This window comes from Bactrocera oleae, chromosome 6 (assembly GCF_042242935.1).
Source record: "Bactrocera oleae isolate idBacOlea1 chromosome 6, idBacOlea1, whole genome shotgun sequence".
Taxonomy (NCBI): Eukaryota; Metazoa; Arthropoda; class Insecta; order Diptera; family Tephritidae; genus Bactrocera; species Bactrocera oleae.
This window is the reverse complement of record NC_091540.1, coordinates 17,101,772-17,118,966: the sequence shown is the minus strand read 5'-3', so window position 1 is coordinate 17,118,966 and position 17,195 is coordinate 17,101,772. Positions and strand designations below refer to the sequence as shown.

Genomic DNA, 17,195 nt, shown 5'->3' with positions numbered 1-17,195 from the left:
AGATAGGACATGGAACATATGCAAATATTGTTGGCGACAGCCTACGTGTTTCCATGTCGAGCAAGGCCTGTGTAACCCTGTATGCACACCTATGCATTTAAATACATATGTATAGATAATTATATAAAAATATATACCCTACAAGAACAGTAATAGTCATCTGACCGGTAATATGACAGTCACAGCTGAGACAATTTTGTCAGCGTACAGAACAAAGTTTTTGTCATTTTCTTAAGAGCCTTGTGCAAAAACATATGTAACCAAACATATGTATGTGTGTTTGCATCTCTCATTAACACTGAAGATTGTCAGTTATGACTGAAAAGCATTGCTGCCATTTTCCAGGTATGACTGTAAGTCTATCACAAGTGAAAAACTCTTTTACGCAGTAGATAATATAATTTTTATTTCTTTAATAAATTCAAAACTTTTAATTAAAATTTGTTATAATAATATACGAGTACATAAATATAAAAAAGAAATGTAACAAAAATATAATTAAAAAATAAATTATGAAAAGAAATTTTCACTTAACTCCATGCTTGTTTCTCTCAGAAGCTCTGCTGTACGTGTTTCCCCAGTGTATGGACATTTCGGAACTTAAAAAAGCTTAAATAAAAATGAAAATTAACTAAAACTATACTTTTATTTGAAACTTAATAATAACTTACGTATATAATAACCTCTTCGTTATTATTTTTTTTTTTAACACAAAAAGAGTTATTGCATGGGAGCACGCAACACTTTTAGGTTATCGCACAGAATAACAGCTGCATTTGTATTTCTCAACTTCTCGCAACTCCTATGGAAATGTGTGTTGTCTCTTTTCGACGTGTACAAATCGTACATACTGACAGTCATTTTACTATTTTACTTGACTGTCAGTGGTGACAGTACTAAAGAATGCAGCTATTTCATTCTTACACATGTAAGCAATATAATTCGAAGATCAAATTACTTTGTTTAACAATAACAGTGACGGTCAGTTGATAAGTAAACTGTCCGTCACGACTGACAAACAAATGTGTGTGAATTGGTGAACCCATCAACAGTTTCTTGTTGGGTATATAGTAAAAGCGCAATATCGCCTGATGCCGAAAAGTTGTTTGTGCAAAATGCAGTAGAAAAAATATAATATAAGTAAGGGAAATACACAATTCTCTAAAGGTGGAAGGGCAACTTTTATGGAATGTATGTAGAAACTTTTGTAAATGTATAAGAAACAAGAAAAACGTTAACTTCATTTTCACTGAAGCTATAAAACCCTTCACAGGTGCAATTTTATATGATAAACAGGTCTTGATTTTAATCAATCCGATCGAAACAATTTGTTCGGAGATCGTAGCGATGCTTTTGAGAAAAGTCTTGATGAGAAAAGGATGTGTGCAAAATTTCGGATCGCTATCTCAAATACTAAGGGATTAGTTCGCGTATATACAGACGGACAGACGGACATGGCTAAATCGACTATCATTTAACATATATGAATATATACTTTATAGGGTGTTTCAAATTTCGTGGCAAACGTAATATAACCTGGTCAGGGTATAAACATGTTTATATATGTAAACCTTATGAAATTGCGTACATTAAAAGCTCATCAAGAATACATAAATTAATTATTAAGTAAAAAACACAGGTGGTACAGGTGGTCAGATGCCCAAATGTCTTCATTTGTTACCCACTTTCAACATTTGCTATTTAATGACAACAACAATGTAAACAATTTGAAACTAATTATTTTTTTGTTGAGGTTTAAGTAAATATTGAGATATCTTGATAAAACTTGCTACATATTTTCCTTGGCACTCAAGGAATGTCGGTATTGCAGTTGATCCCTGCCGCGCTCAGTTTGTTTGGCAGCTGTTTGCTATTTTGATCAGAAAAGGACGTGTGCAGAATTTCAGATCGATATCTCAAAAACTGAGCGATAAGTCGCGTATATAAATCGACTAATCGACTCAGCTCGTCATGCTGATCAGTTATATAAACATTTTAAAGGGTCTCTGAAGTTTACTTCTGGGTGTTACAAACTTCGTGGCAAACTTAATATAGCCAATTCAGAATATAAAAATAATTTATTGTGCTCTCTACTTCTTCCCTCACGAACTAAAATAATTACCTTAAATACCTTCCTGTCGTGAGTACGATCTATTTCAATGGCAATTTTCATATAAAATAGCTTTTTAACTTATCGAGCCCTCAACAACTACGTTCTTTCCTTGTTCGCCTTCGAATTTGATTAACTGCTTGCCACATCGATGCTTTATTGATCTATCACTTGACGTTAATCTGCAACACTCAATAAATCTGTACAGTCAGCCAACCTGCAGCTTTACAGCATTACTCTAAGCTGCGCTTGTTGTTGGTGTTGTTGTGCTGTAGGCTTTTAGCATAGAAATAGGATCAATATGGCATGGATAGGTCAATAAAATCGAAACAAACGTAAATAATTTCATTTATATGCTACATTTTTATTGCCGTAGTTGTTGTTTGTTCAACAATTTCGTTATTGTTGTTGCGTATCAAATTGAGCGTGCAGAATTGAAAACGTTTTGTGTTATCAATCAATTGGACGAAAATGCCAAAGTGGAACTTATTAGCAAACATTTATGCATGTAGGAGCTTATGAATGGAAGACTGTATTAGTGTATGTGTGCTTGCACTTGACATTTATTTGATGTCCGCAATTGATTACAGGTGCGTTTGCTAGCTAATCTTCATTAACGCCGGCAATGCAGCACCTGTCTAAACATAAGGGTACTCCGTTTAAGCTCTCAAGTGAAGTAATAAATACAAATTGTTATTAATTTGTACATACGTACATACATACATACATATGTATATGTATCTATAAATAACTTCGAACCTAAATATTAAGTTATCTATTCATTTAATTAAATTTAAATTATTTTTTATAATCAGCTCAAATTCTAGTTTCTGGCAAAAGCACGTGCTCTCTTGCGCACTCTCTGCTGGCTGCGACGCTATGTTGTAAATTTATGGTAGCAGTCGTGGCCGAGCGGTTAAGGCGTCTGACTAGAAATCAGATTCCCTCTGGGAGCGTAGGTTCGAATCCTACCGACTGCGAAGAGCACTAAACATTATTTTTATTATATTTTATTTCTAAAATTTCTTTTTGTTTTCAGACTTTCTTATTTCTAAATTTTACAAATTAATTTCTTCTATTTTTATTAATGTTTATATATTTTAAATTGTTTGTTTTTTTATGTTCGATTTTTGTTTTTTAATTCCAATTTCGTTTTTCTTTAGGTTTTTCAATTTTTTATTCTAAATGTTAAGCTCTTTTTAATTTTTTTTTTAAATCTTAAAATTTACAAATTTAATTCAAATTTATTTAAATTGAAACTTATTTCATTTCATTTTAAAACTATTTTGTTTCTATATCTTTTATATAATATTTTAAGTTTTTATTTTTTTTAATTCTTTAATGTTTTTTTATTTCTATATATTATTTTTTTGATTTTTATAACTTTATTATTTCTGCATTTTATTAATTCCTGTTATTTCTAATTTTTTTATTTCTTAATTCTTTAAATATTTTTGTTTATTTAAGATCTTTTCAATATTTTCAAAATCACAAAATATTTTAAATTCAATTTTGTTTAAGTTTTTATTTCTTTAATGTTAGGTAATTATATTTATTATTGCATAATGTTGCTACAGAGTATAATAGTTGTGTTCACCTAACGGTTCTTTGTATCACCTTAAACTAATCGAGATAGATCTAGGGTTTTACATACATATATATATAAATGATAAGGATGACGAGACGAGTTGAAATCCGGGCGACTGTCTGTGTTCGTCCGCTCCTTGGTGAAAGCTGTAACTTGAAGAAAAGTTTAGATATCGTAATGAAACTTTGTGCAAGTATTCCTGCAAAAAAGCGAGAACGAGTTCGACCTGCTAGACTGATTTCAACCAAATTCGGTAGGTAGCATTATTCTAACATTTCCATGACGCATGTTTACAACCACGCCTACCTCTCATATAACACAATTTTAAATTCCATCTGATTCTTTCATTTTCCAGTATACTAGTATAAAACTTTGTACAAATGCAGACTTTGAAGTGTGCCAACTTAGGATGGAAATTATCCAAATCATATCAGAACTGTTCACGCCCCTATGTACCGAATATATGGACATCAGTTCCTATTGCGAAAATTTTATTGAAAATATCGGTCAATCTGTGAGATATATCATAGAAATTCGCAGAGGATCCTTTACTGATAATAGTATGCCTGTACGGCAAAAATGGGTTGAATCGGATCAATAATTTCCTTAGCCCCCATATACTTAATAAAAAGATTTTCGAAATTCCGGCTGCCTTTATACCGCATATATCTGCATATATGTGATTTATCTTAACAAAACTAAAATAGCGTGTTTTTCTAATAACGGTGCATCTTTGTGCCTAAAATTAATAAAATTGGACGAAAACTTGCCCAAGACCCCATATAACTAATATCAGGATTTTCAAACATCTAGTGGACTTTACTCCTTATATATTAATGTTGGTGCATGAGGTATCTTAATAAAAATGAGAGAGCAACTTTTTCTGTTAATCGTATGTGGTATTGCCAAAAATATATAAAATAGGGTTAATACATAGACCTTGGTCTCAATCTCATTCTCCTATTATCATCAATTCCGATATTCTGGTTTACGTTTGGCACATCAACTGAAAGTATTAAATTTACTTGTAGTGTCTCCTATTAAGTTTGTGTTAGATATATCTTATTTGAAGATGATTAATATATAATATATACAAGTATAATTATAATTTTTACTGACGGGGAAGTAAAACATTTTTATAAACTAATAGAGCCTATGACCTCTAATATAACTGAATAAAATACCAAATGTTGAATTCTTTCGCATACCTATTTATTTGAATATTTAATTATAATTTTTAGTTTTTGTTTCTAACATAGTAAATACTCGACACATATGGTTATTTTCTTATTACTTATTTTCATCTAATTGATCCACAAAACCCGCCTCGTAGATCCTCTACTGATATACATGTAATATATAATATAACCAAAAAATATTTTTTTTGGTCTCCGTCCCCCTCTTTCTTCGGCTATTTTACTGTCCCATTTAACAATTTTGTTTTTTTCTGCTTTTTCTATTTTTTATACCCTGAACAGGGTATATTAAGTTTGCCACGAAGTTTGTAACACCCAGAAGGAAACGGCGGAGACCATATAAAGTATATATATAAATGATCACCGTGACGAGCTGAGTTAATTTAGCCATGTCCGTCTGTCCGTCCGTCCGTCCGTCTGTATATACGCGAACTAGTCCCTCAGTTTTTGAGATATCGATCTGAAATTTTGAACAAGTCTTTTTCTTACCAAGAAGCTGCTCATTTGTCGGAACGGCCGATATCGGATCACTATAGCATAAAGCTGTCATACAAACTGAACAATCGGAATCAAGTGTTTGTATGGAAAACTCTTTCATTTGACGAGGTATCTTTACGAAACTTGGCATGGATTATTATTTAAGGCATTCATCTAATCTCCGAAGAAGTTGTATAGATCGGATGACTATAGCATATAGCTGCCATACAAACTGAACAATCGGAATGAAGTGCTTGCATGGAAAAAAATTTTTTTTTGACGAGGTATCTTCACAAAATTAGGCACGAGTTATTGCTTAAGGCAACAAATTATTCTCCACAGAAATTGGTCAGATCAGATCACTATATCATATAGCTGCCATACAAATTGAACGTTCGGAAACAAGTTCTTGTAAGGGGCCTTTGTATTTGTGAAGGGTTTTATAGCTTCGGCGCAACCGAAGTTAACGTATTTTCTTGTTTGGATTTCTAGTTATACTCTCGCAATATGTTGCTACAGTGTATAATAGTTTTGTTTAACTAACGGTGTTTTTGTCACCTAAAACTAATCGAGCTAGATGTAAGGTTATATACTTCTATATATAAATGATCAGGATGACAAGACGAGTTGAAATCCGGGTGACTGTCTGTTCGTCCGCCCGTTCGTCTTTGCAAGCTGTAACTTAAGCAAAAATTGAGATACCTTTATGAAACTTGGTACACATGTTTCTTGGTACCGTAAGACGGTTGGTATTGCAGATAGGCGTAATCGGGCGCCCACAAAATGCCGATTCAAGTTTGTTATTTGGTATACAGGACCAAGTTAGGGAGGGGCATCTATAGTTAAAAATTTTTTAAAGTAGGCGTGGTCCCGCCCCTAATAAATTTAATGTGCATATCTTTTAAACCACTAAACTATAATAACAAAATTCACCGAGAACAAGTGTTTTTAGCACCTCCGTGTGTGAAAATGGGTGAAATCGGGTGACAACCTCGAATAACCGCGTTCAAAATTAGAACTGAGCGTGGCACCGCCCACTTTTAGGTGAAAACACATATCTTGCTGCTTAACCGATTTAAACCAAATTCGCCTATTTCTCATATGACACCATTTTAAATTCCACTTGGGTCTTTCACTTTCAACTATGTAAATCAAGCAACAATGATTGTATCGGGGTAAAACTTTGCGTGAATAATGCATTTAAAGTATGCCACCTTGTGACCAAAACTTGTATAAATCGAACCAAAACGGTTCAAGCCCCTAGGTATTGAATATGTGGACTCCAGTGCCTATAGCTGACTTTTTACTGAAAATATCGGTCAATGTGTATCAATAAAATTCTCGATAATAGTATGTTTTTGTGTGAAAAATGGGTTGAATCAAAATTTGAGTAAATTTAGTTTACAAAATTGCTCTAATTAATTTCACAGTAAAAGTAAATAACTGAGGCAACAGTTCCTACTTCTAATTATGAAAATATATAAAGAAATCTTAAACGAGTATACCATTTGACGTTGTGAGAGTATAAAATATACGGTTACATCCGAACTTAGCTCTTCCTTACTGGTTCTTTATTTCTTTTTTGTGTTCTGCTGTCGTTTGGCGTAGCAAAAAAGTAGCACGTGTAATATTAATAACTGTAGATTGCAGATTGAGAAATAACATTTACCCAACCATCGCTGCAAGGGATTCAATATTTTTATAAATTCATTGCGTGGAAATAACAGTTATGTATGGACTTGTATTTGTGCGTGTGTTGACAGCAATTGCTTTGTGGTTGAAAGTAATCTGTATAGTAAGGGTATAGCAAGTGGATTGATATTGAAAGCTAGCAACAAATCGGTAGGCAGATATACATACAAGTATGTATATATGTAAATATGTAGATATATAGATAGGTTGGTTGAAAAGTTTCAGCACTAGAAATGAAAAAATACCTTTTATTTGTACGAAATATATTTTTTTATTTAATATAACCTACATTAATTTCAATACACTTATTCCAATGATCGTGAAATAATTTTATGCCGTCCCTGTAATGACTTTCCGGAAACTCTGAAAAATACCCGTCTACGTTAAAACGCCTTTGTGAGCAGATGCATTGTCTTAATGAAAACTTATTTTTTTGTGCTGCAAACCAGGTCTTTTCTCACGAATTTTTTCATCCAGCTGATTCAAAAGGCTGCAATAATATTCGGAGTTGATTGTTTTATCTTTCTGAAGATAATCAATCCACAAAATTCCTTTTGCATCCCTAAAAACTTATGCCATAACCTTCTTTGCTGACCTGCTTTGGAGCTGAACAACCAGCTTCAGTCCACTGTAAATGTTCTTGTTTCAATTTAGGATCATGTTGGTAGATCCAAGTCTTATCCATAGTTAACAAATGACGCAAGAAATCGGTTTTATTCTGCTTAAAAACCTTCAAATTATGCTGAGTTTTTTGCTGATATATGTAATTCTCCATGTAAAATATGAAGTATTCGTTCGTTTGAGATGCCTATGGCATTAGCAATTTCACGCTTAGTCAAACTTGGATCTTCACTAACCATATTATGAACTTGCTCAATGATTTCTGGTGTGGATGTGGTTTTAAATCGTCCTTCGCGTGTACCGTCTTCAGGCATAGGCCACGTTTAAATTCACCAGTCCAAAATTCGGTGCGTTTTGAAGGTGAGGACTCCTTATGCACTTCTAACAACTGTTCATAACCTTTCAAAACAAAGAATCTAATCCCTGCGCGATATTCAATTTTTCCATATTAAAAAAATACTCTGACACGTCAACTTCAAATGGCTAGTGAACAAAGAAGTGATTGACAGAATGACTTGTAACTTTGCGTGTGTTCTCACGACAGATGTACCAACTTGAGAAAAAAAAATCTGGAGCTAGTAGTGCTATTTCTTAGTGAGCACTAATCAATTTTTCAACCAACCTGTATCAATAGATACAGGCATGCGCCAGACTTGATATCTGAGCACGAGCTAGCTATGGAGAACCATTATATCTGAGTAAGTATGTAGCTGATTGTTTACCACCAGCACTATATAAATACTCACACATTAGGTTGGTTTATTTCCTACATTTCCTAAGTTTCATTTAGTTATAAAATTCATTAAAAAAAAAAAAATTGCTTAAAATATTCAAACTTTAACCATGCATATATGTTACCATAAACGGTTAGGTTTACGAAGCAACCGTAAGAGACCATTTTGTAGATCACTAAATTTCTGCCAAAATCACTGAAACTAGATATTTTTCCAACTAGTTGGAAGTTGGAAGCGAGATATGAGTTTTTCTTTTTGATAAAAAGAAAAAAATAGGAAAATGTAAGGCAGAAGACCTTCCCGTTTCAATTAAGAGCTCATATTTGGAAATAATTTCTTAGAGTGTCTAAGAACCTATCAGATTAAAAAAATATTAGTTTTTTTACCCAACTTATACCCGTGTATGTACCATATACATGCATATATACTAGTATTACTGATAGATCGGAATATTTAAGGAAAAATATTCTTAAATGCATAAATAAACCAACAGATACACCATAAAGTCAACCAAAAAGACGAACATGAATAAATTGGCATATGAGGTCTAGTAGAACTTGTGGAACGATCTCATCAAGTTTGCTACCATATTACGGTATATGGGGTTAAATGGTGTTAAATGTGATTAAGAAGAAGATGTGAACCGATTTCGTTTATTTTTTTATATATTATTTTCCGTATGTTGTGAAAAGGTTCGATTTTTGGGCATGACAATCAATAAATATTTTATTTTATATTCATATTATATTCGTCGACAGTCATTAATTTTTCGTTGACTTTTAAGGTATAGAACAAAGTCTCACATTCGAAAAAAATTAATTAAAAAGAGGTGAGAAGCAGTTAGTGATCAACCATATCCATTATCTTATCCTCAGAACAAATTTACAATTTTAAATTCTTTTTTTTTGGCAAATCGTTGGTTTCAGGAGAGATCTTTTAAGGTTAGTTAATATAATATGCAGTAATATGAAATCCATAATTTTTTAATTATATTGAAAGTTTTACTTAGCATTGTTAGAATGCACAGGCGAATCGCTATCGATGTGTGTGACCAGCTTGTTTTGATGTTACACAGTGAGAGAGCGTCTTTTTCTAATAACAATGCATCTGTATGACGCTGAAATGGATAAAATCGGAGAAAAACTTGCTTCAGTAAGTCGGGCTGACTTTACTCCATATAAAAATGAATGGACTGCTTGCATTAATTTTTGACATTTCCACTTCTCCATCCCAAATATATCCCATATTTGTATAATGATTTTCGACTGTTCATCTGACTTTAAATCGTTTTGGTTGGTCAAAATGTGTGACATTTTAATAAAATTAAGTGGACACGTTTTCTTAAAAGTTATAAAACTATATCAATGATTTGGCTCTCAAATCAAATGAAATTGCTCATGGTCTAAACCTCATATTTCTAATATAATTAATTCCGATCCTTTGGTTGACGTTTTTCATATCACTCAAAATAGTAAATTAAGCCTCTTTGGTTGAGTATGTATCACATACATATATCTCATTTGAAGATGATTTTAGTATAATTTTCGTTGACGGTAAGTAAAATATTGTAATAAAACTAAGGGTAATATAAGTTAATGTGATATCAAATTTGATTGTAATCCATTCACTATATATAAAATTCTAATTTTTTTCGAGATCCAACTTTGAAATCTTCTATCAGCTACATACAAATAAGTTTGATCGAAAAATGTTATACACCATTGAAATAGGAGGAAAACGTATATAATGTTCATATTTTCTATGAATTTACTTTCTATAATTAAACTTGATTGATTTAATAGGCTCAATATCGAAACGGAAAAATTATTATTTTCCCCTACATTTCTATCTTTCTTTAAAAATTGTTTTGGTTCATAAAAAAGGTAATTTTGTCATATAATGTAAATATTGGTACAATAATGTTTCTAGGAGAGCATATGTTCTGCGGTTTGGGAATATAATGGGTCCTAAAAAAGTAAACAATGACAGCGTAATTTCACTCACCTTAACTCCTGCAGATGATCGCAGATGATCGCAGATATGCGCTTCGTGTGAAAAATGTTGTCAAAACTGTTGAGTATTTAGAATTGTACAGTTATCTCCTGAAATTAAAAAAAAATATACATGAAATAAAAAAAATTGTACTTAAAAGTATAGGCCGCATAATTTATAATAACGTATCGTAACTAAAGTTTTTTCCGATAAAGTGAATAAAACCAACTGACTTACATTAGTTTGCTTGTTGGAATTGTAAATCTGATGGTATTCTATAGAATATATACTTAAAAGTCTTTCTTAGTAATGAAGAATTTTTAAACGCACGTCAAAAGTTATGAATATCATTGGAACGGGAAGTAAGTGCCAATCAAACTATCGCCACAAGTACGCCACAATCCAAAACTATTTTTCCAGCGTAGGTAAAAACAGATATGTTTATTAATTCGTGAAAACCGTAGAAATTAAAGTCTCATATCCACTTTTCGTTGATAAGCGTTAAAATATTGCCGAAGCTTGTAAGCCACGTGTTGTCAGCACACAATTGTTTATACACTCCTGTATGGAGAGTTACAAAAAGTAGGCAAAGGACACACTTGATTGACTCCTCAAAGCCTCTAAGGCAGGTTAAGCTGATTGGCAGCGCACACAGGCACTTGAACTCGGTCAATAACAAAACACGGAGGATGTCAGTTGCCAGCATATTTATGAGTGAGTGCAAATTGGCACACATTCACGCCATAAATATCGATTTTTTGCAAAGTGTTTTCAGGCGATCCACCCGCTCAGCCGCAACAAGACAGGATACAGAGTAAACTATAAGAAAATGCATAAAAGTGTGAGAAAACACCGACACTGGGCAATTTTTGCAGGAAATTGCAAAAATAGACTATGAGACGAATATGTATGAAAACATAAAGTGCGTAAAAAAATATTAGCACTAATGACTGCACATACAAATGGAAATCCCCCGATAGACTGCTTTTAGGCGCAGACACGTACTTGCATGAGAATTGTGTGTCTAATTTCACACACACATTCAAATGTGCCTTGAAGGCAGACACTCACACAATTTGCTGTTTTGCATTTTAAGCCAACATACTCGTGTGATTATGAGCGTGAATGGGTGATAAAACTGCGTTGGAGCGCCTAAATGTATACCCTGCGGACGCGAAATACAAGTATGATCATGATTGCTGCTAAAGACCGGATAATGTAGATATCTAATATTATAATATACTATAAGTATGTAATATTGTCAATATAGTTTAACAGCTCAAGTATACTTTAAGAGGTGTTGAAGATATTACGATCGGAATGTTGTTCTCCGCTCAAATATATATATGTAGTTAAAGATTGTGGGGACCCAATGACCTATGCCTTAGAATAAATAATAAGAGTAAGAATACGACATATACATATCTATTGTGCCTCCGGTGCACTCGATCTTTTGTAACCACACATTTGGTGCTGCCAAATCTAACATGTTTATTGAAAAAGTGTTGAATATTATGTTTTGAAATTTATGTTATTAAGATAATTCTTTCCATCAACTTTAACAAGATTTCGTAGTTTCATTTTTGTGTTCGCTTTCGCCTAATTCAGATTAGTTTTCTTCGAAAATTTTCTCGGAACAGCTCTCATTGATCTCAACGACTTTATCCCGTGTTTTTATTACTTCGTCTGGATTTAGGAATTATTGCTACCCAAAGGGGATAGGTAGACATACAAAAGTATTGTGATCTAGGTCCACTGTAAATGCAGCACTCACACTGCAAATTTTTTCTTACACTATTGAGGCGCAATTAAGAAAACGAATTGGAAACGGTGAACATATGGACCTTGTTTCACTCCTGTATTTCCTTCTGGATGAATAATGTGACGAACTAAAATATGAGGGTAAAGTCTTAGGAAAAAACAATGTATATAAATTGTTTATACGACATTTTTAGTTTACGATTCTGAAAGGTTAAAACCGAATAAATGATTGTTTCAGAGAGGCAGTCAAATACTTAACGATGCATTCGAGGTAACAAACAGAGCTCGATCAAAGACGGTCGAGAGATAATTATTTTGTTAAGGGAATACTCATAAGAGCAGTAAAACATTTTCTTGGATTAATGGTTAATCCGTTATTGAGATAGCATTTTACAACAGAAATAATTGGAAAGATATCCAAAAGTAAAGACTTGACCAAAAAGATATAATTTTGAACGTTCTTCAAGTAAACTCGAACTTTTGTGACAATCGGAATAATTATTTTACTGCTTTTAAGCAAAACAAAAGCTCAAATGAGAGCTTTGAATTATGTGGGATTTAATGGTATTCTATATATTTTGATCGTAGTAAAGCAAGTAGCAGATAATACTATATATATAACAGATTATGGATCATATGTTAAGGATTGAAGATTATATGTTACATATTTGAAATCATTTATTATAAATTATATGTTCTAGATCACAGCTAATACATTATATATTACAGATTACAAATTACAGACTATAGATTGTAGATTATATATTATGAATTATAGATTATAGATAATACATTATATATAATAGGCCGCATTTTTTAAATTTTAGTTTTAACTGTGATTTTCTATGACTCATACCACAGAAACAAAAGGATATAAGTATACTGAATTGATTTTACAGATTAATAATATTTAATAGCGTCATAAGTCTAAAGTGATTCTCAAGTCATACCTTGGGCTATTGTGAAAAATACTCCATTACATTATGAGATATCGATGTGAAATATTTCACCCATACTTTTCTCACCTTGAAGCTGCTCGTTAATCGGAACGGCCGATATCGGACGACTATAGCATACAGCTATAGTTCCAGCTGCCGTACAAACTGAACGATTGGTATCAAGTGCTGGTATAAAAATCTTTTTCACTTGAGGAGATATCTTCCTCAAATTTAGCATTGGTTATTATCCAAGGCAACGGTGAAAACTCCGAAGGAATTGTTTAGATCGAGGAATATTTTGCATTTGTCATCGTCTGGCGCTGAGTGCTTACACGTCTAAATAATTATATTGTGAGCTATGTCGTTCGGCCCATATGCAGGGAAGCGTTAAAAGAGTTAGGAAATGTTTGATAAGAGAAAATATTCGAAAATGGATGTCTTACATACATACATATGTGACTTCATATGCGTATGCAGCATATAATACCAACACATGCATATACGAATATAGCATGCAAGAAAGTTTCAAAGGCGCGTGTCTGGTGCTTTTCACTTAGCTATTTTAGTTAGTTTCTTTGTACACACATATACTTCACACATTCAATCTCAGTATTACGTTTACTTATGCTCGTCTTCTTTTTTTGCTAACGGAATTAAACTTTTTATTTTCGTATTTACCGCTATTTCAAGTAGACATGTTGGCAGACGAAATCATGGGCAACTGGCAGACGGTACTGCTTTTGCCGCTACAGCCACAGGCTCAAAGACATACTGCACAAACACAGTATCGCTTGAGTTAGGCTCATACTCGTACAAATAAGAGTGTTTGTAAATAAATAATAAAATGTGGAGAATACCCCGTGGAAGAAAGGAAGAAGTGAGTTGAAAGTTTGATGACTGCTTTGCGTGATAAAAATTGTTAAATTTGCTTACTGAAGTTGACATTGATGATGCTATTGAAATTTTTGTTCCACGTCCTTTTGGGAATTATATTCACATATTTTGTTAAAAGTATACTAAATTATTATTTTTTGAGTATTTCCTATGTATTTAAGTAAATTTCACAATTTCATATAGAAAATAATATATGATCGCTCGGTCATGCTGAACAATTTTGTAGCCAGAAAGTAATGATAACATATAATATTTCGAAAAGTTTTATTTTTCAAAACCATTACATATATTTTCGAGCCAAATTATTAAAATATGCTACACGCATCCTAAATTAAACTACTCAAAAAGATAAGAGTAAAAGAAACCCGGTCATTCAGTCGTTCAAAATCTTACCTTCTTTCAATTATACTACTATATATATCTATAATACAACAAATTCTTCAATTCCAATATATTTTCGAAATTAAGTTTTTCTATTCTCAAAACTTTGCATAATTAATGATTTGACTTCAAACAAAAAACTTAAATCTTCGCAGTCGGTAGGATTCGAACCTACGCTCCCAGAGGGAATCTGATTTCTAGTCAGACGCCTTAACCGCTCGGCCACGACTGCCTGCAAATAATTTCAATCCACCAATTTAATAGTCAAATAACTTTTTTTTGCATTCTATAAATTTATCAAATTTTGTTTTTCTTTTAGCAAAAACTTTCGATTTAGTTAACTTGATTTATAGAAGCAGATAACAAAAAAATATGATAATATTATATTTATAAGTATATATTTCCTTACACAAAATTTTACTGAGCTGAGTTATTTGGAACTCTAATGGCGGCAGCAACTTACAAAAATAGATCGGTCAAATTTGAAAAATCCTATGCATCTCTACCTACCTACATCCTATCAAACGGGCTAGTGAAATTTAAAGTAATTATTTCAGGAGAGTGCTAATGGGGATGTTGACCAATTTCTTCAGAGCTTGGGTCTAATGCACCAAACTAGAAGAGACACTTTCTCACCTAATTTTCCTTGAGATATCTCACACACTGAGTAGAGTATGCATATAGTAGGAAGTCAACTATAAGTCGGACATTATGTATGTGGGGTCTAGAGGAAGATATTGACCACTGTCACATATGCCTGCCCTATGAGTATTCTATATCTTCTTGATACTTAAGTTATATAAATGTTATTACGTTAAATGTAGGCGTGGTCGTGGTTCGATTATACTCTTTTGACAACTTTGTAAAAGGGTGTTATGAGAAATTTAGTTAAATATATTATTAAATTTAGTTAAATATATTATTCTTAGGTTAGGTTTGTTTAATTTAGGTTAAGAGGTCGAACCTAAGAGGGATCGTACTTGGACATCCTAGAACGCAGGTCCGTTGTGTTACCTGAAACTCTTATATAATTGATCATAAGACAATTACAAATCAACCAAGCCCTGCGAGCCTATCAGACGGCCAATATCAGTTTCGGCTATGTCTCCTGGTTCGCCGAAGTTAAGACTGCCCAGATGTTTCATTCTCAGTCTTGCAAATGCTGGACAATGGAGGAGAAAGTATCTGGATTAGAGTAGCGTGTATGGAATGAAATTTTGTTATTCAATAATTGTACAAAAAATCAAGTATTTTAAGTAAATCTTTCTAATATTTCAAGAGTTGCTCCACTATTCCGAGCGTAGACGAATTTAATATGCTAGCGATTTCGTAAAATTTTGTTTTTTTATTAGACAGGGTTGCTTATAACCAGCTAATAGTGAATTCTACTGCATATGAGACATATTTCATTGTATTAAATAACAAGCCAAAAGGCGAAAAAAAGTTTTTAACTAAAATTCGTTTAGTAAAACTAGTTGTAAATGATTTGAATTCGAATCGACATACAAACCAAGATTTCAACGGCAGTATATGTAATACCTCACAAATTATTCAATACTATTAAATTTACTGAATTTTTAAATCTACTATTAACACATGATATATTATCACATAGATATCTTTTTATTAAAATTAGTAATAACATTTTTTTAACCGATTTTTAAAACTAATTCAATTTATTTTAATTAAATTATTAAAATGTTGCAGGGTCTAATATTTTTCGCAGTCGGTAGGATTCGAACCTACGCTCCCAGAGGGAATCTGATTTCTAGTCAGACGCCTTAACCGCTCGGCCACGACTGCACATAATATATTTATAATCAATTTTAGAACATTGTAATAACAAAATTATTTACGCTTTGAATTTAGTATAATATTATTTAATCGATTTCGTTTAAAATTAATCATTATTTATCTCTATGAATTCCGAATGTGTTGAATGGAATGTTTTCCCCATGGTCACATAATTTTATACATTTCTATATAAATTTATTTACATACATATATATTTCAACATGGAATCTCTCACAGTCTATTAAGCAAACTAATATATTTAGACCATGAAAGAGCTCTCAGTCGATTGATGAACATTCAACTGACAGTATTTTTTTCAGGTATAACATATTAGTTTTTGAAAATAATTAATTGTGAACTCGATAGATGGCGTCATAATCGAGGCTAGGTTTAATATATACAGAACTGCTGAAATAAATACTGTTTGTGGCGTGAGAAGATCCATACATAGTAGACTTACATTAGCTCACATCTGTGGAAATACAGGGTGGATCTCAAGTTGGTTTATGTTCGCCATATGTATAGTGGTCCGTTCGTAACAACTTCTTTGGAGATTGAATAATTGCCTTAGACAGCAAACCATGGCGAATTTCTTGAAGATATGTATGTCGTCAAATGAAAACGTTTTCCATGCAAGCGCTTGATTCTGATCGTTCTGTTTGTATGACAATAATATAAGCCAAGCGTTTAATGGCAAATATTTTCATATAAGGGAAAAAAATAATGGAATGATAGAACATTTTTGAACTCAACTTCGCAATCAGGACACCTCAAATACCCTCACAGACCTCTTAGCACATCAGTCGCAAATTTTTCCTTCAGATTTGTTGAGTAGTATTATTATGGCATAAATAATTATCCAGAATATCAGCTCCGATCGGACCACTGTAGCATATAGCTGCTATATAAAGAGACCGATAAAAATCAAGATAAAGATCTTTTTATACACTTTTATGTTATAAAAAATGCAGGCAATTACACTTGAATTCCGAAGTATTTCAGCCTTTTGACAAACTC

At 32.5% G+C, this 17,195-nt stretch overlaps 1 protein-coding gene and 3 non-coding genes across 4 annotated transcripts in view; 1 reads left to right on the top strand and 3 right to left on the bottom strand.

Annotated features, from left to right (window-relative positions):
• The window catches only part of LOC106616411 (tyrosine-protein phosphatase vhp-1), an 85,233-nt gene that overhangs the window by 36,947 nt on the left and 31,091 nt on the right, over positions 1-17,195 (bottom strand). The window contains exon 3 of the mRNA XM_036360514.2: positions 10,423-10,520. The gene's annotated coding sequence lies outside the window, so the exon portion shown is untranslated. The remainder of the gene's footprint in view (positions 1-10,422; positions 10,521-17,195) is intronic.
• On the top strand, positions 3,009-3,090 carry TRNAS-AGA (transfer RNA serine (anticodon AGA)). The gene has a single exon. It is a non-coding gene; the product is annotated as a tRNA-Ser (tRNA).
• On the bottom strand, positions 14,535-14,616 carry TRNAS-AGA (transfer RNA serine (anticodon AGA)). The gene has a single exon. It is a non-coding gene; the product is annotated as a tRNA-Ser (tRNA).
• On the bottom strand, positions 16,106-16,187 carry TRNAS-AGA (transfer RNA serine (anticodon AGA)). Its single transcript has one exon. It is a non-coding gene; the product is annotated as a tRNA-Ser (tRNA).